General features: G+C 41.0%; 3 pseudogenes; all 3 read right to left on the reverse strand.

Moving 5' to 3' along the window:
• Nucleotides 1-7481: 7481 nt before the first annotated feature.
• LOC101563876 lies at nt 7482-8516 on the reverse strand (annotated as a pseudogene).
• A 6486-nt stretch (nt 8517-15002) lies between these two features.
• LOC101589879 lies at nt 15003-16426 on the reverse strand (annotated as a pseudogene).
• A 9581-nt stretch (nt 16427-26007) lies between these two features.
• LOC101590272 lies at nt 26008-26883 on the reverse strand (annotated as a pseudogene).
• Between the last annotated feature and the right edge of the window lie 1010 nt (nt 26884-27893).

Consider the following 27893-nt stretch of genomic DNA (forward strand, 5'->3'; position numbering starts at 1 on the left):
TGACAATGTGCAATGTAACAACCACTGTTGAATTCTTATCACCTTGTTTTCTGAAATTGTGTATCATTTCTAATGCTTTATCTGTTATTTTTTAAAATTCTCTTTAAATATAAAAAAAAGAGATACAAATGGATGTGACATCCTTCATTGCTATAACAGGAATTAAGTGTTTGGGACAAAAGAATACTTTTAAGTTTCTGACAGATGCAAACTTTATAGTTACTCTAGAGATAAGAGAGCCTTGACAGTTTCATCTTAAAATGTAATGCATGCAGCATTTATATTTTTTAGCTGTGTGATGGGTTGCTCTGTGCCTCAATCTCCTCATCTTTCTTATTGGGATGATAGCATTACCTTCTGTGAGGGGTTCCTGTGAGGCTTACACAAGATGGGGCAAGGGGCAGAAGCAGCTTTGATGCAAGCTCCCCTTTTCCCCGCTGGGCCTTCCTTATGAGCAGATCGCGCGGCAATGCAGGCCTGGTGCCTTTGGCAGAGGCTCTCAGGTAATTGTACTGCTAATTCCTATTAGTGATTGAAAGGCACACTTAGGGGAGAAGACACTCTCTCAGGCTTTCACAGAGAGCACATTGGCCAAGCATTGGCCGTGACTCATCCACATGGCTGCCGCTGACAAAGGTTCTACAATCTGAGGTACAGGATCTCAAGATAAATCCTGAGGGCATTTCACTGACCTTCTCAGACCAAAAAGCTACAACTCTTGTTGCACAGGTCCTGCTTTACCTTGCTCTTAACCATCCAGTAGAAAAGTATGAAGACGAAATATAGGAAATAAAGCCATGCTGTTAAGTTGAGCTGTGGGGGACTCAGGTCAATAATTTCTGACATTGCCAGTTAAACAGAAGACCCAATGCTATTATGGGCTACTGGACTCTTTTAGAATATTTTGCTGAGTTTACACACCTATAATATTCAATAACGGAACTTAAAAAAATGGGGTATAACTATGAATGTCCATTTTGTATCTGTGTATTCAAAGAGGTTGGGATATATATATCGTTGCATTCTCTTAATGAATAGAATGATTTGTTCTAATGGTGTTTGTAAATAGGATCACAAGTCTGCATCTTGTATAGCAATTAACCACTAAGAAGAATATATGCAGTGTATTATTTGTTGAAACTGTACTTCCGATTTGATTTGAAACTGTCTCATTGTTATCTGTTTATCAATAAAACTTTGAAAAAAAAAATAAACCTGAAAGGCACACTTAGTGCTTCTATGGTCTGATCAACTGTGCATGCCCGTTTCTGGTAATTTGAGCAACTACTTTGAAGGTAACAATGTGCAATACAATAATTATTGTTAATTTCATGTAATCTTTCTTTGAAATTTTGTTTCATTTTATTTTTTCCCTCTCTTTTAAAATAAAAAAAGAAAAGGTGAAACCCACAGGGAGTCGGCTCATCCTCTTTCACCACCCAGGCCACAGCTCTGCTCTTCCGGCTCCACTTATAGGGTCCCCAAGACTCGGAAAGCAAAGCTGCTGGGTTCTTGTCATAGAAAAGACTTTTTTAAAATGTAAAAAGAAATTTCTATTATTCCATCAACTATGAAAAAGGTAATGGAAAAAAGCTCCTAATACTTCAGAGATATTTTATTTTAAAGAGAAAAAACAATAAAAGCAATGATACAGAATTTCAAAGCAAGATGATAGGAAATTAAGAATGGTTGTTAGATTACAAAATACAGGCATGCAAAACTAACTAATAAAAGCCTAAAGACTACCCAACTTACAAAAAATCTTGTTCATACTTTTATCGACCCCCACTGTGTCTCCATTTAAACTTCAGGCATGCATCTTTTTTATTATATTCCAGATCTAAGTGAACAAATTTGGCGTACTTTAATATTTTATAGACATTGATCTCTCCCACTTTTGGCTTTGACTGCTCCATATTGAATGATGCAGATTTGTCCGAGTGATATCTTCCAGATCTCTTTTAGTACCCGTGTGGGAACATAGTCAATATTTCTTCCCACCCAGCTTCCCTCATGTCAATACCATTCGCTAATGGTATTGATATTAGAAAGGGAGGCAACCACCCATTTGTTCATTGATGGATTATGTAAGAGAGAATGCTGACATGATATTTTAAAGGTCAACAGAGATTCTTTGCAACAGATTGTTTTTGCAGTAAAGAAGACATGGGAATTTCAATCTCTTCAAGTCAGTAAGCTATAATAGTGGCTGGATGTTCAGTCTTAATTGTGTGATAAATCCAGGCACAATATGGAATCAGGTAACATAGCCCTGCTTTTTCTTGCTCCTCCCATGGTCGCTGAATTTCTCACAAAATTGCCTCCTCCCCTAAGAAAAAAATCATATATCACTCAACAGTTAAGTTCTGGACAAAAAAGTGAGTTTCAGTGAATATGGGTGTATGCTGAACCTGGGACCCCAGGACTTGGAGTTTAGTTTAAATGTATAACTTTCAGAAAATACTTAGTGAACATCTACAACATATGTACAGAGTTCATATGTACTTGTTAGTGGGAGTATGAGAAAGGAATAGAAGCATTCTTGGGCTCCAGGTCCTTATTGTTTTGGAAACTGACAAGACCAGAAAAATTAGAAAATACCTATGACACAAAGTAGAGAACTTCCTGAGCCACAAAGAGAACCAGTGAGTCTATAAAGAAGTGAAATACTGCAACCCTTGGCAACCAGGGGAGACTTCACTGGTGGAATCTTAGTGGAACCTTAAATAGTGACTGTAGTGAGGCATTGAGGCTGAAAATTGATCACATTTGTGCAGGTGAGGCAAGGCAGGTCTGAGAATAAAGAACACCCCAGGAAATCCATAAGAGCAAGTTGCTTCATCCCAGAGAAGACCAAGCCCTGAGACAATCCACACAATCAGTTGCTCAGCAAAGTGGGGTGTCACCTGACAGCAACCTGTTAAAGGATATAAATAAATGTCATAGTGGTTGAGCAGTTCCTTTCCTCCCATCAGGAAAGAGGGCTTCACCTGACCTCAGCTTTCTTTATTTCTCCATCTTCTCACATTCTCTCCTTTAGGAACATCAAGAGCTATGCTGGATATGGCAAGTGGACAATATAGGGTAGGAAAATCATTAAAGTCAGGGGGAAGGCTTGGAGGTGAAAAGTGTAATACAGGAATGAGAGGAAGTTGTCATGTAAATAAAAATCAGTAGAATTTCAGTCTACAAAGTAGATTGGATCCAATCGAGAAGGATCTTCAGTATCAGACTAAGAAACTTCTCTGCCAACCTCAGAGACCTAGTGAGTCCTAATTTTATAATAACCTGTGTGCTGATACAACTTAGATAACCAATTTAGGAGCCTAACTCTTGTGTTAGTCAGAGAATGATTTGAAATCCTGGTGAATCATTTATTTATCTTTCCATCATAGGTATCTATTAATCACATGGAAGGAACTTGATCAAGATGGTTTTCATTGAAGCCTCATTTCATATTTTGTTAGTTTAATACTAGTCATCACCTGAAAACATTTCACACATTTACATACACATGCCTCAATGTTTCACAAAACAAGCAGGTTTTAGAACTTGTAGTTTTCTCTTAAATTTTTTATTTCTCAATTTTCTTAGTGAACTTGGCAAGATCCATTTTGATATGAATTGCAACTTTAATAAAGTGCAAAACCTGTTGTCAGCTTGGCAATCATACATTTCACCTTCTTAGGTTTAGGGGCAATGGTGTGTAAAAGATTTGGATTCTCATTTGCTTCATTTATTTATTTTTGTATTTTAAGGAAGGGTCTACAGGGTGTTCAGGGTGTCACTACTAGATCAGACTTAGACTCAGAGTAAGCTGCCTGTTTATAGTCTCCCAAGAGCTGGGATTACAGGGGCACACCATCACACCCAGTCTCAATTGCCGTCTCAGTGCACCCCAGGGGTGGGGCCAGCACAGCAGGCCCAAGGATTGAAACCCGACCCCTCCCCCAGCCCTGTGCCTGCTTGCAGGTGTTGTAATCCACTGAGCTATTTGGCCAGCCCTTCTCATTTGTTTCAGAAAAGGCAGATTGACAGTCTTAAATTGGGGAAAATATTTTTTGATAGCTCCTATTTTCTATAGAATAAAGTCTGAATGTTTGCATAATAATCAAGATCCATACGAATTTGCTCAAAAGAAAAGTTTTTAAAGCTCCTCATCTTTGAAACTTTCTATGTGGCTGAATTTCAGCCAGGGGAGAGCTCATCCTTTGCCAGCTCTGTCATGGATTTCAACCCTCCTATTATTGCTGGACCTGTTTTTTCTGCTTGTACAATGAATAGGGAAATGTTGCAATGGTACTAGGTAAATTCTCCATCCTTAGGTGCTTCATGTGACTGAAGGTGATTGAATTCTTGCCCAGATATGGTCAGCTTCAGTCTCATTTGGAGAGTGGCCTTTGTACACATCTTCAGGGATCTGGACCTCTCTATTCTGTGGCTCTGTCACCTTCACAACATGATGCCTGAGGTCATCCTGCTCATCTCTAGTGTAGCTGGATGAAAGGGAGATGGGATGGGAGGTCATGAGTCAGACATGGAATGGACTAAAGCAGGAAGTGGCTGATGTCACCCGCATTCCATTGGTCAGAAATGAGACAGATGTCATGCCAGTCACAGGGGAGATGGGGAAGTTTATTGTAGTATTATACCCAGGAAGAAAGGGAAGTGGCTTGTTGGCACTATCTAAATGACAGCCTCCATAGTTTGTCTTTCTGGTCACATGTGACTTATCCATGCTTCTACTTTCACATAGAATTTGCATCCTCTTTTCCCCCAGAAGAAAAACCAAAGATCTCAGAAGCAACCCAAGGGCCACAGAGCCAGTGCAGTGGCAGCACAAAGTTCAAGATCCCTGGATGGCACTCAGTCTTCTATGTCTGGATAGGACTTCTCCAGGTAACCTAGGACTAAACAGATGGCCATTTACCCCTTCTTCTCTCAACATAGTGGTGGAACAGAGCAGGATGAGCATGATGGGATGCTCTTTGGGAATAGAGAAGATACTTAGCAATTATTGTCACCAAATATAGCATTGGTCTATAAAACTGAAGGTGATGCAGTTATTCCAAATGATTCTACTAATGTAATGCTGATAAATCAACAGAAGTAGGCTCTGAATGGGTACATTTTACATGAACACACACATATGTATCTATCTGCTCTTAATCTCATGTCATTTTCCCTTTAAGTATTTTTGAAGATTCTGTAACTATTCCTCCTGAAAGTAAAATAAAAATGGGCTAATTACAATTTTGCTTCTGAATATACTGTATTTATGGCTCCTTGGATGTTTCTGATGGCTGTTATGGTTTGGGTCTAGGGTCCCCCCCTAAGCCTCATGTGGTTATAGGTGGGCTTTTTCAGAGGTGGCTGAATCTAGAGTGATGCTGGGATTAAGGGAGTGTGTGTGCTTACTAAATTAGTACCCTGATTGGATTGGCGCCACCCTTATCCTACTGGCCTGGATACAATATAAGGGACAGAAAGAGGCCTGTCTTCTCCAATGCTTGCTTGCTTTTTTTAAAAATTTATTTATTTATTTGTGTGTGTGTGTGTGTGTGTGTGTGTGTGTGTGTGGCCAGCTCAGCCCACCAGGGGGCGGGGCTGGCTGGCATGTGGTGCTGGGGGATTGAACCGCGGTCCCTGTGCTTTGCTAAGCTTGTTCTAAGTAGGTGCTTTAGACCACTGAGCCATCTCACCAGCCCCTGCTTGCTTACTTTTTCTGTCTTCTGCTTGTCATGATCCGTTTCTCCTTGTGAGGCCCCTATGCCATGCCACCCTACCTTGAAACCAGCCCATTATGGACTGAAACCTCTACAAACTGTGAGCTAAATAAATCTTTTCCTCTAACTTTTGGTATTTTCTCTCAGCAATAAGAGAAAATTGACTAAGATGATGGCTGATGCATGCTTTCTCTTACTTATTTATTTGTCTCTGAGCAGTTTCTTTGGTGAAGGTAATCACAATCTTGGTCAAAGGCGGAAGGCCTAGAACTGGGTCATCTTTTCCCAAGTGTACCCCTCTCTGATATAGACACCTCTCCTAGGACAAGAGCTCTTGGTTATTTGTGGCTAATGACTCTATCTCCCTGCTGTCTCTGCAGAGCCTTACCTGGTCAGAAAGAAGCTTGCCTGTGTGCTCACATGAGGCTAAATTCTCCTCACTCCTCTACCCTCCTGTCTAATCTTCTTTCTAGGAGGCTGAAACTATTGTCTGAGGAAATTCAAAGTCTCAGTCATGAATCTGTTGAGGGATGGAAGAATCTTCCAACTCAAGAGAATAAAACTGTGGATAATAACAAGGTCAGGGGGAGCTGGTACATAGGGTCACCTCTAATTCTTTGAGATGCCAAAATTATCCTCCTTTGCAATGGCTCCTGGGAAATGGAATTTTCCTCATATCTGAATTCTTTTTGTAGCTAGTATTGACTAAAGAGCCTATACTATGTTCCTTAACCACTTTAAGTGGAAACTTTGTTGAAGAATTTCCAATTTACTTCAATAAATATTCAACATTTTCTTGATTTCTCAATTCTATTCTTGTAAAGAACATTTTATTATGCTACAGAATCATAATGTTCTCTGTGCTCATTAAATCATGGAGTCCTGGAGAGCAAACATCTTTCAAGATCATGCCTGTGGCTTTTAGACTGCTGGCATACCTACCTCTGCCAGCCTCCCATTGACAAGTGTTCCAGGGAAGAACCCATGTATTCTGGTGCTTTTGAGGCTCTGCTACATTATTCAAGTGTTTTGTTGGGAATGGGTCTGATTAATATGAAAATTTAGCATCTCTTGGTGTATCTGTTTGTGCAAGTGTGTGTCATTTTCATTTGTCTCTGAATTTCCTGCTGTGTTTCGGCCTTTGTAGTTATAGTGGTCAATGATCTGACCCTTTTTTCCCCTCTGTGGATTGAATTCAAATTCTTAGTACTGAGCTACATCTTCTTTGTCTTTGCCTATACTGGCTTTAAATTTGATTATCTGCCTCAGCCTCTCAGAGTACAGGGATTATAGGCATCCGCTACCTGCCCCATCTGGCCTCTTTTTGAATATCATTCTTACAAAGAGTTCTGTTTATCTTTCTGACCAACAAATTAAGATTTACATTTTCCTTACAGATGATTATTTTCATTGTAATTTTAGGAACTGTGGGTCTTAAAACAGGTTCCCTTATAGATTAAATATCTTTTGCATTGTAATTTTAGGAATAGTGATTCAAATAAATGAAGTAAATGCTTTAATCTGGCAAATTGCAATTGCTATGAGTTCAAGATCTGTTTTTTTTTTTTGGGTGCAGTGGGTTTTATTGGTGGCATGCAATGGCAACAAGCCAAGGATCCTGAGGCCCCTCCCCTTCTAGGGTGCCTGGGATGGAAGCTGTGAGGGGGAGATTCTCAGTGTCAGGGCTGAGTAGAGCAGTGACTTCTATAGCATGGCCTCTTCATCCCTCTGATCTCACTGGCCTGGGGGGGGCACTTAGTCCTTGGAGGCCATGTGGACCATGAGGTCCACCACCCTGTTGCTGTAGCTGAACTCATTGTCATACCAGGAAATGAGTCTGACAAAGTAGTCCTTCAGGGCAATGCCAGCCCCAGCAATCAAGGTAGAAGAGTGGGTGTCACTGTTGAAGTTGCAAGATACAACCTGATCATCAGTACAGCCCAGGATGCCTTTGAGGGGACCACCCGACACCTGCTTCACCACCTTCTTGATGTCATCATATTTAGTCACTTTCTCCAGGCAGCAGGTCGGATCCACCACTGACACATTGGGAGTGGGCACACAGAAGGCCATGCCTGTAAGCTTCCTGTAAGGTCAGCTCTGGGATAACCTTGCCCATGGCTTTGGCAGTGCCAGTGGATACAGGGATGATGTTCTGGGCAGCCCTGCAGCCATCACACTACAGCTTCCCAGAGGGGCTGTCCACAGTTTCCTGGGTGGCAGTGATGGTGTGAACTGTGGTCATGAGTCCCTCCATGATGCCTAAGTTGTCATGGATGACCTTGGCCAGCAGGACTAAGCAGTTAGTGGTACAGGAAGCATTGTTGACAATCTTGAGGGAGTTGTTATACTTCTTGGGATTCACACCCATCACAAACATGGGGGCATCAGCGGAAGGGGTGAAGATGATGACCCAGTTAGCACCACCCTTCAGCGAGCCCCAGCCTTCTCCATAGTGGTGAAGACACCAGTGGACTCTACCGCATACTCAGTGCCAGCATCATCCCACTTGATGTTGGTGGGATGTTGCTCTTGGAAGATGGTGATGGCCTTTCCATTAATGATGAGTTTCCTGTTCTGAGCCTTGACAGTGCCATGGAACTTGCCATGGGTGGAATCCTACTGGAACACGTACACTATGTAGTTGAGGTCAGTGAAGGGGTCACTGATGGCCACAACATCCACCTTGCCAGAGTTAAAAGCAACCCTGGTGACCAGGTGTCCAATACGGCCAAATCTGTTCACTCCGACCTTTACCATCTTGTCTGGATCACTGGCTGCACAGGAAGAACAGCTGTTGCTGGCATGCAGAAGCAGAGAGCCCAGGATCTGTTCTTGAGGCTATAGTACTGGGCATCATGAGGTAATTATACGAATTCCAAGAGGAAAACAGCTTGATTACCCATTCATCCATTAAGTAATTCTACTCAACTTTCTTATCTTTACATTGCCTAGATTATAAATACTAATTATTTAATATTGTATTGCTTAGCTTTTGCAGCACAAAGACACTGAAAACATAAAGGTTTAAGGTGGTGAAAGTTCAGGCTTTATGATTTTGTTGATCAGTAGCCAGTTCTTTTGGTCTTGGATGGCTGGGTGAACTTGGATTATCTAAGAGGGACTTACTAACAATGCTGGGGTCTCGAGAGGTCTTATCTTGGATGGTGCATGTGATATAGAAAGTGTCCAGCAGCAAGAGAGGGAAACTTCAGTGCCTATCTGCCATTTAGATGTGCATCCCATTTGCTACTGTCTCACTGGCCAAAGCCCATTGCTTTGGCTCAAATCAATGTAGAGGAGATTGCACAACTGTGTGGTTAGAAAGAGATGATTCATGGGGCCATTACCACAGCCATCTACCATGGCACGTTCCCATTTTCTTTCTAACCCAATGATTCCCCAAGTATGGCTGAGGCACCATGGGTTACCATGCAGTCTCCACAGTGGTATGGTAAAATATTTAAAAAATTTGAACGGGAAACATAGTTAAACTCGATGATTATTGGACATCACATAAACTACTAGCTTGAGATAGTTTGCAGAATCAGCATCATCCTGGTACATTCCCTTTTGGTATACTTTCCCCCTTATAGTACTGTGGATTGAATCCTGAGGAAAAAAATAAGTTTTGCTAAATAACTTCTATTGTATGTTATCAGTTGGAGCTGAAAGAAATGACAGGAAGACTGGATTAATATAGCCTCAAGGGTCTCACTGAGCTTAGTCTCACTCTAAATGAGCCCCAAGCCACTTAAACTTCTCACATTTATTGAGGGCTACAAACAGGCTAAGGAATGTGCATAACTAATTTGGTTTTAGCAAGCTGTTGTTTATATCACCTTCTGGCATTCACCAAGCTCTAAGTTTACACATCACTAGTTGGTAACTTCTCAGGTAAAGGAACAAAGAACAGACAGGGCATTGCCTCCAGGAATCTATTACCTTGCCTCTAGGTTACTGGAATTATAAGGGGCCAGTTTCCTTAGGCTCTGTTCTTTGTTCCTTGCTCTCTCATGACAGTAAGCTTCTGACTCATATCACTACACTTCTCCATTTCTGTTTTGTGCTGGATTTTTATGAAGCATCAGAGCAAGGACTATAGATTGTTGGTTCAAGACTTGTTGGTAGGCTCATCCTAGTCACCATGCAAGATATATAAACAGTATAGAGACAACATTAACAAATTATTACTATACTCCCACTAAACCATGGAATAGCATGAAAAGGATTAAAGTTTTCAATACCATTAGAGATGTCTTGTAACAGATCAGTATCAGACAATTTTGACAATTGCTTTGCAAAAGTATTATCAATATGTTGCTGAAGAGACAGGATATAAGAGGTAATATTACCATGAAGCAGTAAATGTCTTTTTACACTTTCCCATGGGAAATGGGTTTGATTTTATGGAATTGGAGTTACACAGAATGAAGAGGTATTCCCAATCACATTTTAAATGAAGTTGACACTGTAGATTAATAATTTGATCTCCTACCATAGCAACGGTTTGTTCTAAATCATTTATCTTAGCATTTAAGTTTGGATCTATGTGTCTTTGTGAAGTCCATAATTGTTCTGAATCCTTGTGCCACTGCTACACAAAGTGAACAGTTTGTACACCTTGGCTCAATGCTATTCCAGCTATAGCAGCCATGGCTCTGACTGTTATTATTTTGAAAATTATGACTATCAAGAGTTCAATCATCTTTTTAGTTGTTTTTTTTTTTTTTTTTTTTTTGGTGCAGGCTGTCTCACTACACAGCCCAGCCCATAGTGATCCTCCTGATTTCTGCCTCTCTAGTGCAGGGATTACAGGCACGTACCACCATGCCCGGACTCCATCTCCAGCTCAACACACCCATGGGTGGGGCCATGTGGCATGCAGAGTGAGGGATTGAACCCTGGCCCCTATGTTTACCTAAGGAAGCACTTAGTCTGCTGAGCTATGCTACTGGCCCTTCAATCATTCTTTTAGTTCTCTTCCTTAGTGCCTCCAGCAAATGTTGGAACATTATCATGGAAGGGGAGTCTTGCCAATGGGCATTGTAGTTGTACAGGAAGCAAAATTCTGGTCCTTGCCTTAAGAATATATATATACATATATATATATATATATATATATATATATATATATATATATATATATTATCCCTAGAAAAGTTAAGGCTAATAGAAGAATTTAGACATGTATATAAGGAACAATTGTGACATGTAATGGTGCAGTTAAAAGAGTTTTAATAACGAGGTCCCACAAACAACAAATAACGGAGGTGAATACATGCCTGTGCAACATGTATAGTGTTCCCTTTAATTTTTAGATATAAATTATAGGAGGATAGATTCCTTCATATATAACCTTTCCATGCTGATGTATGTTTTAAAGAGGTAACTAACTTCCAAAGATGAAGGTGAATTGGTCCCCTAGGAACATGAGGGACACTAGCACTAGGGGAGATTCCTTCTCTATGCCACATTATTGTATCATTGGCATTTTTAGTGCTAGTATAAATCTCACCACTGCCATTTTATTTCTATCTAATTCCTTTTCTTCTGCTGACTGTGCTAAGCCATAGCAGCTCCAATCTATGACCCTTCCATTAGAAGTATTAACCAATACCCGTGTTGCTCCTCCCTTACCAATTTCCCAATGTACACAATCACTGAGGTGAGCAACATTGGTAGTATGGCAGGGTGGTAGATCTGGCAGTTGGAAACAGTACATCATCAGCTATACCTTTAAAACTTTGTCTCTGTAAAAGGAAAAAAAAAAAATCCCCTTTTTTCTACCTTGTCGCTTTTTTTTTTTTTTTTTTTTTTTTATTTAAACCAACTACAGATAGCCAGACTCATATGTTAGCTTTTAAGCAAGGAGACCCATTCCTAATACAAATAGGCTAGCCATTTACTTCAATCTCATAGAATGGAATTCTGGTTCCCTCTTCTGCTGGCACTGCTGCTCCGCAGGCTTCATAGGGGCTGGGTAAGCAGAAACTTGCATTTACAGATATGGTATAGTAGCACCCTCCTATTGAACTCCTCTATGAGTGGAGGATTTGAAATGTAAGTGCAATGCTAAAATTACCTTTAACACTTACCAAAGCAACAACAAAGCCACCATAGCAAGAAACAAGTTGATACTATTTTTCTGTCAAAATATTTACATTTGCTAATTGTTTAGGTTTTATTTACCAAGTTAGCACCCAAATCAGTTTTCCAGTATTTCTGATGGTCTGCAGCACAATATCCATCTGGCAGTTGATTTAAAATTTTTTAATGCAAATAGGGCTTTTTGTACAAGTAATCTAGGTGTATTCATGTGTATTCTCATAGCATTTCCCTTTTTTCATTTAATGACAATTTTCTTTTATTTATTATTTATTGTTTATTTATTTTTAATTAATTTTATTGAGAAAAAGAAATGAGAGAGTTTCAACACAGGTTCATAGGACAGTTACAATAATCAATATGCTCCATATTGTTGTCTTCATAGTAGTTATTCACAGTACAAGATGCAGACATGATATCTTGTCTAAATACTATTAGTACAGGGGCTGGAGAGATGGCTCAGTGGTCTAAAGCACCTACTTGGAACAAGCTTGGCAAAGCACAGGGACCACTGTTCAATCCCCAGCACCACATGCCAGCCAGCTGCGCCCCCTGGTGGGCTGAGCTGGCCACACACACACACACACACACACACACACACACACACACACACTATATATGCCAATACCTGTGAACTAAACAACTGCACTTAGGATAGCTATGTGTAATAGTAGGGCGATGCTCAGAATGCCTGTCATTCTGGTCTTATAATGTGTACTGCTTCTAATTTCATATCAATTATTTCTATACTCTCTCTGAAGTAAATGTTTGTTTAAAAAAAGGTAATAAAAGAAGAAAAACAAAAAAAAGTCATAGAACTGTCCTGCTGCAATGTTGTATATGGTTAGATTTCTAAATTTCTGTGTAAAAATGTGTAAATTTTTATTTTTATTTTTTTTCGCATTCTATAGGGATTTAAAGTTTATCATATCAATGATTGTTGGAAAATACCCGTTCCATGTTATGTCTAAGGTGTTTGATATTCAGACAGTGATGTTAAGCTCAACTGCCTATGTTTTAGGATAATAATATCATTAAGCTTGTTGTATTTTTATTTTTTGTAAAAGTTTAAAAATTTAATAGTGTATACTGACAAATGAAGTTGGAAGGATTGAGTCCCCTTTTGCTGTAATAGAATTTTGATCATATCATGAGAAACATGTATTTCATATTTTGGAAGAGAAAGCCATACCTTTTTTTCACTTAATCTATTATGATCTATCTGTAAAAGAAAAAAAAAAAGAAAAGAAAATTAATTTAATTTGTCTGAAGGATAATGACAGTGAACAACACCAGAGAAATTAGTCCAAAGCCAAATGGAGCCAATTCATGCTATCAAAAAAGTCTGAAAGTCATGAATGGTTGATCTGAACAGTTTGGGGCACAGTATATCTTTGTTGCATAAATTGACCCAAATATAAAGAAGTTATCATAGCTTGCACCCCTTTGGAGGCCACCACTAGGCCTTTTATTATTTAAATAGGAGGTCAAAATCAAGTGACTGCTTAAACCCCGTGGTTTTTAGATTGTACTCCAAACTTCTATATTTATTTGTAAAATATAAAGCCGTTTTTGTACCAGTTTTTAATTTAGGACTATAAAACAAACGATCAAGCTTATTAGGAATTAAAAGAATTTTAAATAATCTTTTAAAATATCTCTATTATTGTAAATTTTATGAAATGTGATTTTTTTTTCCTTTAAAGCAAACTTTTGATTTTAGGATGAAGATAGTTTTTTATTTTTTTTTTGTGGTACCAAGGATCAAACTCAGGACCTTGTGCTTGCCAGACAAGCACTTATTCCACTGAGCTATCTCTCCAGCCCCTGAAAAATAGTCTTTTAATTTAATCACCTTAAGGGGAAAATGTAAAATTTTTTCCCTCACCACTCTATTTCCTGCTTTTTTACTAGCTTTTATTCCTGGGGTAATGGCCCTCCACCTTTGTAGAGGCCACCCACACTTGTATTTGAAAAGCCTTTAAAATGTTTCTTCTTTAATCAATTAATTTTTAATTTTTTAACTCAATATTTCTTTTTCATAATTTTAAAGTTTTTATCCCCCGGTCCTACCATGCCGGCCCCATCTCCATGGCGCTGAGATGGCGAATAAGACTGGGCGTGGTGGTGCGAGCCTGTAATCCCAGCTCTTGGAAGGCTATGAACAGGTGGATCATTATGAGTCCAATCTAGTAGTGAGACCCTGGACATCCTGTAGACCCTTCCCTAATGAAAATGAAAAAAAAAAGTTTTTATCAAAGAAAGAATGAGCAATTGAGCAATATAAGGATCTGAAGAGGCTTAAACCATGGTTTGGGTAGATAGAATTATGCCTTTGATTTCCCTGTATAAACAACATTGATGTTACCACCTAGAATGGGGGTACATGGGAACACAGAGCCCTCCCTGATCTCACTGCCTCTGGCAGTGCCCTATTGCTTGGAACTAACTGTTTTCAATGTAAAAGAACATTTTTTCAGTATCTAAGCTAGAAGGTTTAAACTCTATCTGTTGTACCTTTGCTGTATCCTCCTTGTCTTGTTTAGGACTTGATTTTAAAACAGTACTCCACACTAAGTCCTTTTAGGTGGTCTTAGAAAGTCACATATACAGGAGCCAAGAAAACAGCACACTTTTAATATACATCTATAAACATCTATGGCTTTTGATATTTTATCTGTCCCATTTTTAGCTCAGTTGAATTTCTTTCCTTTTGACTTTTTGTAGATTTAATGATTTTTTGACCATGGGGATTATAAGCAATTTCTTTGATAAGGGAAATATGAGAAGTTTTACAAAACTTTTATTTTTTAACATTTTTTTATTTGTTTCAAGTTCAATAGCTTTATTAGCCCCCGGTAAGACTGTTCCCCAGACAGGGGCCTGAGGACAGTGAAGGACAGGCTGGTCCAGTGCACACTACAGTACATTGATTCAGGCCCTGAGTGGGTGCCCAGGTGCCTTCCCTGCCACCTGCCTTGTGAGGCGACCCAGGAGGGTGCAGCTGGTGGGTGGCAGCCTCCAGCTGAGACTAGACTGGTCTTCTCTGGGTGGTGGAGAGGTCGAGAACCAAGCCTTGTCATGTCGGGCATCAAGTCCCCTCCTCCACACACCAAGGTGACATAAATAAAAAAATAAATAGTCTCACAGCTTCTCTCATTCCCTCCGTTATAAAAACAGCAAGTCCTCAGAGCTTGACTGCCTGGCCTTGAGGAGGCACCCGGTGCGAGGCAGCCGCAGGGTGGTTGCCTGGGAAAGCTGGGAGCAGAGGTCATCCAAGCTGCGGTCCTGAGCACGGCCCTCGGCCAGGGTGAACGTGGGTAGTGCTCCAGGAGGAGCTGAGGATCCTGGTCAGCTCAGCGCACAGCGCCTCAGCCTCCTTCTGTTTCCCACGTAGAAGCCCACTGTGTAGCTTGGGTCCGTCTCGGTGAAGGCCATCTTGTGAGGAGAGGCGCAGTGGAAAGACTCCAGGGGGATGTCGGCCTGGCCGAAGTCCACCGTGGGCTGGCAGCAGCGGGGGTCCAGGTAGAGCAGGAAGTCATCCTGGTCGGCAATGAAGTACAGTGAGTGCCTCGGTGTGCCTCCCGTGATGCCCAGACACAGGTCAGACCTTAGGAGCTCCTTCACACCGGGCGTGTACGCGGGGCTCCGAGTCTCCCCACCCAGGCGCATGGACACCAGCATGACCACAGACTTCCATTCGGCCGCTGGGTCCCGGCTGGCCACCAGGTGTGCCACATCTGCCTTGTACACTGTGCAGTCCTGAGAGCTGTTCTCCACGGCTTTCCAGAGGATGTGTGCCACCAGTGACGGCCTATACCAGTCATCTGCCTTCTTGTCTGATCTCTGCTCGAGCTCCACCAGCCTGTGCAGGCCAAAGCGGGCCTGGGGGTGGTCGGCGAACCAGGACACGATCTACAGGTGCCTCAGCTCCTACTCCATCCAGCTCAGGGACACCCAGGGCCAGCGCGGGGGCATCCAGCAGGCAGGGCCTTGGCCAGGGCTAGAGGAGGCCGAGCCAGGCAGATCAGGGTGGCCCATGCCTAGACCCTCAGCCCACATCCAGTCTCAGGGCAGGAAATGCAGCAGCAAGCTCTGGGCCAATATCATCTGACCACTGCGTAACATGCATCCCCACCACAGTCTAAAGTCAGGGAGCCCCCAGCTAGGGGTGGAAAGTCTGGCGGTGGGTCAGTTACAGGGGGACACAGAGTTCCACTGGAAACGCTGGATGTCACCTTCACCCTTAAAGCGGTAGCAGCGCCCGCAGAGGCAGCTGCTGGAGATCTTGCTAAAGCTGGTCCGGCTTTTGCCCATCCACCCATACTTTATGTTATTCCAGACGGTCAGGAACCGGGCCTTGAACTTGTCCACCTTGTCTGGCTCCACATGAGCAGAGCCGGACAGGCTGAGCGCGGGGCCATCAGGTCCTGGGGGACCCCAGGCTTGGGGATCCGGGCGCTGGGGTCCCCGCCATCTCTGGGCCTCGGACCAGAGAGTCTGCTCCGGGCTCTCGCTCTGGTACTGTGCTGCGGGGGGCCACACGGAGTGCATGGGTGCAGGGGCGCTGGGGCCCGGGTGGGGTGCGGCCTCTGCCCTGGAACCCCCTACCAGGCCACGGGGGACGCTACGTGGGTTCTTCCAGGTGGCTACCAGACACAGCCCTGCCACCGCCTCTGCTCTGGCCATGGCCATTCTTCCAAAACTTTTAGAAGACAGCTTGAACATTACCTGTAAGTAAATGATCTATCCGGTTGTTTTCTGCTGACATAGGGCCAGGCAATGTAGTATGAGTTCTAATATGCATAATACAGAGCGGCTGACTTGTATTTTTAATCTGCTGCAGCACAGAAAACAACTGCATTAACTCGGAACCATCCAAAATTGAAGTGGCAGTTTTTATTTCTTTTACTGCATGTTTAGCGTTTTGGGAATTAGTGACAAGTTTTAATGAATCAGAGTAGTCCTGTATTAACATAATAATGGCGGCTAACTCTGTCTTTTGAGTGGAACAAAAAGCAGTTTGTTTTTTCTTTTCTTTACTTTTTCTTTTTTGACAATCCTGTCGCATATGATCCAATTTACCACAGTTGAAATAAATTATACAGCATAAAACTTCCCAATCATGAGGAATTAATCTATGTTCATTTGCTAATGTTGGCATTAATCCAATTACGTAGGTTGATCGCATCATGAAATGGGTGCTGCTAAGAGACCACAGGAAAAACTAAGCCTCTGGGCCTGTGTTTTCTTCCTTGCAGTAAAGCCCGAGTCACTGTCACTTACCCTCATATGGAGGAGCAGAGGGGGAGGAGGCAGAGTTAGGGGAGGAGGCAGAGTTAGGGGAGGAGGCAGAGTTTGAATGTCAGCAAACATCGAAGGTGGAGTTGAAACATCCAATCCCTCCACCAATTGGATATCTTTCACAGGGCTCACCTCCTGGGTCTGAGGAATAGGAGAAAGCTTGAGGAAAGTGAATTTCAGAGCAATTTTCTCTCTGCTGGGGATGTGATTCCTCAGTGTCAGACTGCAGGGATTCCAAAGCCAAGGAAATCAAATTACACAGGGAACACACACTAGCTTCTCCTAGTTGACTGGCTCTGCCTAGGGCTCTCCTAACTTGTTTCCAAACTTTTAAGTTTATAGTAGCCTGTCCCTTTGGCTGTAACCAATAATACTACCTCTTTATAAGAGAACATAATTCCCTGAAACTCTTTAGTTTCATTTTAATTCACACTCCTTTGAATGACGTTTTGGTAAGATGGACCTACTGTGAGCTTGTCAATTCACACTCCTTTGAATGATGTCTGGGTAAGATGGACCTACTGTGAGCTTGTTAATTCACACTCCTTTGAATGACGTCTGGGTAAGATGGACCTACTATGAGCTGTGACAGTCTCCATACTGTGAGCTTTCCCTGCTGGTCTCTCTTACTCTGAGTGTACATTGCCCACGCAGTCCAGCAACCCTTAATTTAAACTTACCGCTGTTCCTCTTCCATGCCCCATGTTGGGCACCACATACTATATGTTATCAGTATGAAAGAAACAATGGGACGACTGGATTAATATAGCCTCAGAGGTTTCATTGAGCTTAGTCCCACTTTAAGTGAGTCTCAAACTACTGAAACTTCTCACACTTATTGAGGGCTACAAACAGACTAAGGAATGTGCAGAACTAATTTGGTTTAAGCAAGCTGTTTTTTACATAGCCTTCTGGCATTCACTAAACTCTAAGTTTATGTATCACAAATTGGTAAATTCCCAGGTAAAGGAACAAAGAACAGACAGACACTGCCTCCAGGAATCTGTAACCTTGCCTCCAGCTTACTGGAATTACAAGAGTCCAGTTTTCTTAGGCTCTGTTCTTTGTTCCTTGCTCCTTTAGGACAGTAAGCTTCTGACTCATATCACTGCAAACTTCATTTCCCATTTCACACATTACTAGCTGAATCAAGACAAAACCCATTTACAGAAGGGTCCCCATCATATAGAGAAGACATCTCTGTAGATAATTAGGGCTTAACTGTAATATTGGCATCAGGAAGCAGGATGATATGACATAGGGAGAGTAAAGAAAAGCTTCCTTTTTTTGATAAGGAGATTGTAGTAAGGAATAGAAAGGAAAGGGGGAAAAAAAAAAAAAGAAAGGAAAGGGAATATTTGTCTTGTGACTTTCCCCCATTAGGGCAAAGGGAGTTAGCTGTATTATAACAGTGAGAAATGGCAAAGGCAAAGAAAGTAGCCACTGTTGGGTTGGTAGTCTGGATAAATGACGGAGCTGTCCCACAGCTATTTCTGCAGTTAACATAGAAGGGGTGAGGCTGGAGTATGCCAAAATATTGTTAGGTTCTGATCAAGCAAGAGCACCCCAGGTAACAGTGGTCTTTCCCCTGGAAACCAGTAACAAATTCCAAGTGCAGGGGCTGGTGAGATAGCTCAGCAGCATAAATGCCTTCCTGTCAAGTGTGAGAACCTGAGTTTGATCCCTGGTACAAAAAAAAAGAAAAAAAAACAAAAACAAAAACAAAAACAAAACAATCCCAGTGCCTACCAATGACTTCCATGAAACTGGAAGACTCTTACTCCAATGCCATGAGGAATCATCAACCCTTCCTCTGCTTTGGCATCCAGATGCTAATTTAAGGAGAGAAGCAAGGGAAGGAGATAGTTGTCGGAAGGCCAGCATTGGCTACTTTATTTTCTAAGCCCTGGAAAGAATGAAAATTTAAACCTCTTGTTCAACAATTAAGAATTCCAAGGCCATGTCACCAGAGCACTGAACAAGGTGTGGGGTCTCCCCGAGTGTAAGAATCCAGTTGAAAGCTTAAATATTTTTTCCCCTAGAGATTCTCAGCTGCACTTGAAATTAGGCCAGTTGAGAGCCTAAATATTTGTTTTTACCTGGAGATTATCCACACTACTCAGAAAAGAGATTAATTAAATAGTCAGATTTTTGAACTGCACTGGATATTGAGGGGTTAGGCAAATGGCAGATTAGTTTTTGATCAAGAAGACATTACTGAGTTGGGTGTGAGTCAAATTTGTGGTACTGTTGTGGAAACATTATTGTCTTCTCCCTTTTATAGGAGAAAAACTGATGATCGGAAAGATTAAACCAATTGTTCAAACTCATCCAGGTTGAACTGAGTGACTTGGTGGTGTAATTAAGATTTAAATTGAAGATAGGACTCCAGAAAATTTGCTTCCAACTCTTCTGTTACAAGTGATATTGACATCAAAGCTAACTCTGAAAAATTGAATCTCAAAGTGAGATTTCTTTTAAAATAGACTTTTCACTCCTATACCCATAGACAAAATTATGCCTTATCATTCATTAGGTTGCTCCCCTCCCAAGGTGTTTGGACAACTGAGTGATGACCTAGGTTGTCTGAGGGATACCAGACCCACTGAGTGGACAAAGGGGAGGTTGAATTGCTTGTTTTACACAAACAAAAACTGTTCAATATTATGCAAAAATTGAATGTCTCAGCATCAGCATTCAGATGGGCTGAAATCTGCTCATCATTTGGGATATAGAACCCAATTACCTTTTACATATAAACTCACAATATTTTTCATGGTTTTGGAGTGCTGAATTTTCCTTGACTATACTGTGTAAATTGATGGAGGTGTATATTTGATTTGTTTGATACTTTATTGAGAGTCATTCTCTATTTTGGAATGCCATTGTGTATAACAACCTTTCTGCTTTTGACATTTGGTTCACCAGTAAGAAACATTGAGGGCCAGCCAAATAGCTCAGCAGATTAAAGCTCCTGCAAGCAGGTGCAGGGGCCAGGGTTTCGATCCCTGGCCTGCTGTGCTGGCCCCACCCCTGGGGCATGCTGAGATGGCAATTGAGACTGGGTGTGGTGGCATTCACCTGCAATCCCAGCACTTGGTAGGCTGAAACTGGTAGATCACTATGAGTCTGATCTATTAGTGAGACTCGAACACCCTGTAGACCCTTCCCTGAAATACAAAAAAAAAAAAAAAAAGAAAGAAAGAAAGAAAGAAAGAAAGAAAAGAAACATTGAAATTAGTAGGTATTTGTAGACATCAAATTTCTAACTCCACTTGTCTGTGGTGTCACTGTGCCTAAACGTATAGATATGTGTATGACTTTGTTGTAATTTCCCTGCTTTTCATTTCTCCTTTGTGTTGCAGAGAATGCATTTTATTGTAGTGCTATTAAAAATTATGTGTATGCAAATTACTGTTTTTTATAAATTTCATTTCAAGACAGTAAAGAGAGAACTGAAAGATATTTGTTAGAGAAAGTGGTCCCATAGGTGAGAATTACTAAGATCCAAGACCTGAGCATTTGGAATCAGTAATAAACTGAGACAGTAAAAAAAATTCAAAAAGTACAACAGATATTGTGAAAGAGACAAACTGCTCAAAAGGCAGGACCAACTCAGATGAGGGAAAGGAGAAAACAAAGAAAGAAGGAAGGGAAAATATATACATACACAAAATAGTTAAGATAATTGTACTATTAATTTCTGTTTATTGAAAGGAATAGTTAATGCTTATTTTTTCTTAAGTTTTTGCACCAATTTTGCATGCTTAAACCTGGTAATCTGAAGGACTGCTTTGAAGATAATAATCCACAATATAATGACCATTGTTGATTTCCTATCATCTTGTTTTGAAATTCTGTATCATTTTCAATGTTTTTAAAATTTTTTTATTCTCTTTAAAATAAATAAATAAAGCCGGGGAAATAGCTCAGTAGAATAAGCGCTTGCCTGACAAGTGCAAGGGCCTGAGTTTAATCCCCGGTTCTGCCAAAAGAAAAATAAAATAAAAAAAAAAAAAAAGAACAGATGTCTTTTTGTCAAAAGCCCCAAGATATCTGACACTCACTAAAGAGATTGTTGGTTGTGAGGATGATATTCCTGGATTTGATGTAAAAGAGACATTAATTTTTCAGAAGACTATTCTTTGTGCTAGAAGTCAAGATACCTGACCTCTCTTACTCAAGGAATCAGATATTTTAGGTGACTTCACACTGTTTAATTAATTTTTGTGCTTTTGTCTAGAAAAAGTTGTGCTTTTCATTTGAGGGAATAATCTTGGCAGGAAATTGATGAAAAAACCTGAATCAGTTCTATTTTTTTTTTCCTTTTGGGAAAAATATCCCTTGAAAGATAAAATAAAAGCTGTGGGAAACACTGAAAGGCCAAAGGTTCACTCTACTAATTGTCAGGAGAGGGCTGGACTCAGGAAGGCTTTGAGAGAAGATGTCCCAATCTGCTGAGTTTCTTGTGGGACCCCTTTCCCTGTGGAACCCCAGGTATTCTACCTTTTTTTGTGGAAGAAAGCACAAGGCAGGTACTTATTGGCAATGCTACTCTTGCCAGTCAACCATGTCAGAATTGCTGAACAGGTCAAAACCAGCATTGTAAAGTGTTCAAGTGAATAAACAAGTCTCACAGCTCTTACTTTACATGAAAAACTTGGATTGAGTTCAGTGAGGAAGGCATGTCCTAAGCTCAGACAGGCTAATGCCAGTCCTTTTGTGCCAGTTAACTGAGTCATAAATGCAAAGAAAAAACTCTAGACCTGTCAGGAAGGGGACTGTGACTTGCTGAAGACTCGGACAATCATTAGCAAGTTCAGCAAGAAAGTATTTTCAAATCAAGGTATGTATGTGGTTTCTTTGAAGATGTAATGCTATCGAACACTTACTAGGCAACAGTGCTGGTGCGCCTATGGCATGCATGTTGCAGCAGGCTGTTTGTACCACAGAAAGCTCTAGAAGGTTTGCTATCACTCTTATGGTGTAAACATAACATTTACATGCACTGGGAAGCCAAAAATTTGTGTGACTCACTTAATTAGCATATTTGGTTTATTGTTGAGGTCTGGCACCAAACCTAAAATATTTCTGGAGCTTGCCTGCATTTATTTTATCAATTATTGGAATAAGATTACAATTTGTGGCTTTGTCTATTTTCCTTGTAGTTTCATCAGTTTTGTTTTATGGCTTGTATACTATTATTAGGTACATAAACTTTGATGGTTATAATGTCCTTTGAGGAACTGACACATTTATTGATATGAAGTAGATATTGTTGTTCCTGGTAATATTATTGACTATGAATTTTACTGTGCTTGATATTAATACAGACACTTAAGTTTTCTTTTTGATGAGTGTAGTTCCTTATATTTTCTTTCATTATTTTAGTTTTAATTGTCAACCTACAGAAGACATGCAGAAACAGTCTCTCCAGGTCAAATAAGTCATGAAGAATTTGTAGAGAATTGTAATGTAGGATATGCACGTTATGATGAATCATAAGTGTGTCTGGAGGGGTTGACATGTAGGGAAGCTTTTAAAGACAAGCTAAATATATGTAAAAAGGTGCTTTGAAGCAAAGCTCACCAGCCACAGAGGCTCCCTGTAGAAGCTGGTATCAGCTCACCGGCAGAGACAGCCACTGCTGGGCGAAGGTTCTTGTGAGAGCAGTTGACACTCTCTTAGCCACCTGTTCTGCAGGTCCAAAGTGTGGTGTGAGTTTCACAGGGCTAAAAGCAAGACACCAGCAGGACTGCTTCACTTTCTTGGGGTTCGAGGAAAGTATCAAATTTCCCTGTCTTTTCAGCTTCTAGGGGCTGTTGGCACTGCTTGGCTTGTGTCCCTTCTGTCGTCAAGCCCTAACACCTGGATGAGTCATTTTCATGTGGCTGTCTCTCTGATGCTCATGCCTCCCTCTCGACCCTGGAAATTGCATTGGATCTACCCAAATACTTCAGGATAATCTCCTCATACCAGAGTCAGAGAAAGACTGTTTACAGCTGTGGAGAACTTCCATGTCGCCCTCCCCCAGACGCAAATGTGATTGTGCTGTCCTGTGAGCAGTGTAGGCTGTAGGGAGGTGACTTCTCTAAATTGGCTTTCAGTTTAATTAGTGAGTCTGGCTGAAGCTCTGTGCATGTCTTCATGATAGCAAGTATGAGATAATGTTTCTACTGAGGCCTGGGAGACTCCAGAGGAAAATTCCTTCCCAGAATTGGCTACAAAGCAGGTTTCTCGTTAACCATAACCTAAATTTGGCTCTTCCCTTCCTTGTTCAGGAATGCTTTGTTTCCTCAGTTATATGCCTTGCCTGCCTTGCCACTTATCCAGCACATCCAGCTCCATTTCCCCAAATGTGAGTGTGACCAATAAATTCCAAGGTTCTGGCTGCATTGTGGTCTTTTGTTCCTTGTGAACAACTGGCTATCCCAGATCCCTGCTGCACTGCTATTTTGGTCTTGTTCTTTCTTCTCAATATGCACTGTAATACCTGGCAGGATGTTGGAGCCCACTGCAGGTTTCTCTGATAACTGGCATCCAACAAGGCCTGAACAATATTCAAGTCTGCCTGGTGGATTTACTAGAAGTGTTTCAACAGCAGTTAGGTCTTGCAGGATGGTTCTGGAGACATCTGCAGTGGAGGTAAGTCAAGTGCTTTCAATGAGAATAATAACTTCACTGGTATTAATAAAATCTCTTTCTTTAAAAATACATCTTTTTGGGGCTGGGGAGATAGCTCAGTAGAATAAGTGCTTGCCTGGCAAGTGAAAGGGCCTGAGTTCAATTCCTAGTATTGCAAACAAAACAAAACAAAACAAAACAAAACAAAACAACAAAAAACAAGAACAAAAACAACCCCTCCAACCAACCAACCAACCAACCAACCAACCAACCAACCAACCAACCAACCAAAAAAAACCCAAAAAACCCGACCCCCCAAAAAAAACCAAAAAACAACAAGGGCCAGGGAAATACCTCATTAGAATAAGCACAAGGGCCTGAGTTCAATCCCTGGTTCTGCAAAACAGACAAACAAACAAACAAAACAAAAGCATAACAGAACAAAACAACAACAAAAAACGCTTCCAACATTCAATGTACAAGATAAACATTACTATTCCAAAAGATACACACAGGATACCAAGCATTGGGACCAACACAAGTCTAAAATCCAGCAGGGCAAACATTAAATCCTATAGTTCCAAGTGGAACATCTGAAGCAATCTGTGGCAAATTGTAAACTCCATGTAGCTCCACCCCTATAGCATTCATGGTGGTAGCTCCCATAACATCTCTCCTAGGTCATCTTTGCTCCCTTCTTGCATTTTCCCTTAGATGATCCATGTTCATGGCTTTTCCAAACTGGGGTTTCCACTGAATAGGCTTTTCACTCACAGATTTACACACAGCCTTCCCAGGGACACACTGCCTGGCCTCCCAGGCCTTTGAAAATCTAGGAGAAAGCCTTCCTACTCTCTGAACTCCTGCATTCTGCATGCACTTAAAACTAATGCCACATAGATGATGCCAAGGTCTGCTGCCAGCTGGAGCAGTAGCCAGGCTTCCTTCTCTTTTGGCTGTTGGGGTTAAGTGCCCAGATCTCTAAGTACTCTGACCTTGATTCCGAGGAATAAATTTTCTATGCTGGTGCCATTCTGGAAGCTAGTGTGGCCACTGCCACCCTTCTGGAACATGAGGTTCTGTGCCTTTCTCCTCAAGGCAAAGTCTCTCTCCCTTGCAATTCTGAGGTTGCAAAGGGTGGAGACCTTCTGCCTTCAGTGATACCCTCAGGCCATCATTTTGATTCTTTGGTTCCTTCCCAGCAATGGATATCTTCTCAGCTCTATCTTTGTAGTCTACAGCTTTATTGGAGCTTCCTTTCTGGTTGAACTTGCATTTTAAACTATCCTCCTGGGTTCTTTGCTCTTGATTCTCAACATAAATCTGGTTAAAAGCCCCAAATAACAACCATACCACTGCCCTAATATTTGGCTGCTTTGAAATATCTTTTGAAATATTAATCAGTCCACCATGCTTAAACTCACTCTCAGGCAAAGTCTCTGGACATGAGAAAAATTCAGACAGACTTTGGGCCAAGCCATAACACAAGTCATCCAGAGTTCAACAACCAATGCAATCCTTCTTCCCAGCAGAAACCTCCTCAACATGGTCTTTAAAGGCAGGATTTCTATCAACATCCTAGTCTTCTCAGCTCTGACCAGAATCTCCCAAACACAACAGCCAAGGCTGTTCCAGCTCTTTGCAAGTAGGTGACCTCTCCAAACCTTTCCTATCTCTTACCATAAGCCATTCCCAAAAAGCTTATAATCCATATAGCCAGGCTTAGGCACAGCAATGGCCCCACTCTTGGTACCAAATTATGTCTCAGTTACTCTTCTCTTATTGCTGGGACAAATACCTGACATCCAAAATGAAGGAAGAAAAGATTTATTTAGCTCACAGTTACTGGAGGCTTCAGTCCATACTCAGCTGACTCCAAGGCAGACTGGCACATGGCAGAGGACAGCAGTTCATGGTGGTGACAAAGAGCAAAAGAGTAAAATGGAGGGGAAGCAGCAACAAATGGCAACAGAGAGGAAGTATGTCTCTTTTTTTTTTTTTGTACATTTAGAGTTTTATTATAGTAACAGCTGTCACAGTGGAATCTACACATCTATATAGAATATATTTAAATTTATATAGAACAATATTTACACTTTCAAGTTATCCTTTTGAAGTGGAACATGAAGTACAGTTTCAGTTTTCCAGCAAAGAAAAATATAAAAGACAAAAACAGACAAAATCAACAGTAAAAATACAACTATTCATCCTAGATTATAACGTGTGGAAACTCTTTGTCAGAAACCTACATCTTCTTAATCTGACTGTCCAAATCTTCAAAATAGGGATGCCTCTGTGACATTTTGCCAGAAATCCATTTAGCAGATCATAGGCTAACCGTTTTGAGGGGAAATCTAAGCCATTTTCATCCAAGTTTTTGATATGGGCTGCCATGCTTCTGGGTTTCCCCTTGGGAAACATATCCTTATATTCCTGTAAAGACTCCACTTCTGGCCACAATTCATTGTTGGGAGTGCCCAAAGCTCTGAAAAGCCTGAAGAGCTGATCACTTTCTGAATCCCCATGGAAAAGTGGTTTCTTAGTTGCCAGTTCTGCAGAAATGGTGCCTGTACTGCAAATGTCAACTGGAGCAGAGTACCAAGCAGACCCCAGCAGCACTTCTGGAGATCTGTACCAGAGTGTCACTGTCTTGTGAGTATATATTCTAAAGCTCTAGCAAGGCCAGACTCAGTCAGTTTAATTGTTCCTTCATCATCAATCAACAGATTTTGAAGTTTCAAGTCTCTATGAAGAACTCTTCTAGAGTGACAAGAGACAATACCCTGAAGGATCTTGTACAAATAACTCTTAACAAATGATGCATCCGTGAACTGCCCAGGAGGAATAGAATCCAAGTATTTCTTGAGATCCATGGAAAGGATTAAAAAATGAGATACAACCTGGAATCCTGCATAAGCACATCTTGAAGACTGACTATGTTAAATGGCAAAGTTCTTTTAATAGAGCAATTTCCAGAATTGTAGTACTAGGAACCCCTTCCTCTTCACTTTCTAGTCTGATTTTCTTCATGGCTATCATTTGATCTGTAGTTTTGTGTCTATCCTTATATACAACTCCATGTACATTCTTGAATTTTCTCTATTTTGGTGTACTCTTCCATAGTTACTCAATAGATAGGATAGATCCTCACCTCCATCTCTCCTCACAGGACTTCCCAGCACCAGCTCTGAAGTCAAGTCTCTGTCTCTCTTACATTGCATTCAAGTTTTCTGCCTCAGGCTGGGTGTAGCACTCACACCCATAACCCCAGCAGTACTCATACCCATAATCCTAGCTTGGATCACCCATAATCCCAGTAGATCATGAGTTAATCACAAACTCTAGAAGTCTGCCCCATGACTGCATGAGGCTTTGGGGGGATATCTAGAGACAAACCATAACAGTCTGTTAAGTACCAGTTGTTCCCCTCCCCCAACTGAGATGCTGGATCCTGGGGAGACTCAGAGCTGGGTGAGACTTTTGAAGAAACTCCTCATCCTGGACCTATAGATTATTTAAAGATAAAACATTTTGAACTATTTATGTCTAAATGCTAACAGGTGGTTAAAAGGTGACTATGAAAGATTTTCTTGAATCTTACTATTTCCAGATGGTGACTAGAAATGATCTTAATAATAAAAGTCATCTCATCCCTGAACATGGGGTGTTTGATTGGAAGCTGCTGAAAGGATTGAAACAGTGTCATAAATAATGTAGCTGGGGGACTATTCACCATAGATTCAATTGTGGGAAAACATCATTTTCCCCCACATGAAGTTAGATACTTTATTTGTGCTTGCTTATCCTATAGTCAAAATTTTCATTGTGATATGCAGTTACAGGAATTGGAAGTAGATCAAGTAAGATCTGTAGAATTATCAGATGATCCTGAAAAATACATTGAGATCTTTAGAGGCCTATACACTAGACTGAAGAGATGTAAGGTTATGCTTAAGTCACTGACTTCTAATGTGAGACACGGTACAGAATTTAATCTGTGAGTTTCTTAAATGTATAAGATACCCAGGGATACCTATTTTCAGAGTACATTTAAATAGACTCCAGCCAGTACTATTATAAAAAAGACTAACCTAAGTGACTGGACACAAAACCCAAAATGTCACAAAGACC

The sequence above is a fragment of the Octodon degus genome, unplaced genomic scaffold (assembly GCF_000260255.1).
Source record: "Octodon degus isolate 3935 unplaced genomic scaffold, OctDeg1.0 scaffold00167, whole genome shotgun sequence".
Lineage (NCBI taxonomy): Eukaryota > Metazoa > Chordata > Mammalia > Rodentia > Octodontidae > Octodon > Octodon degus.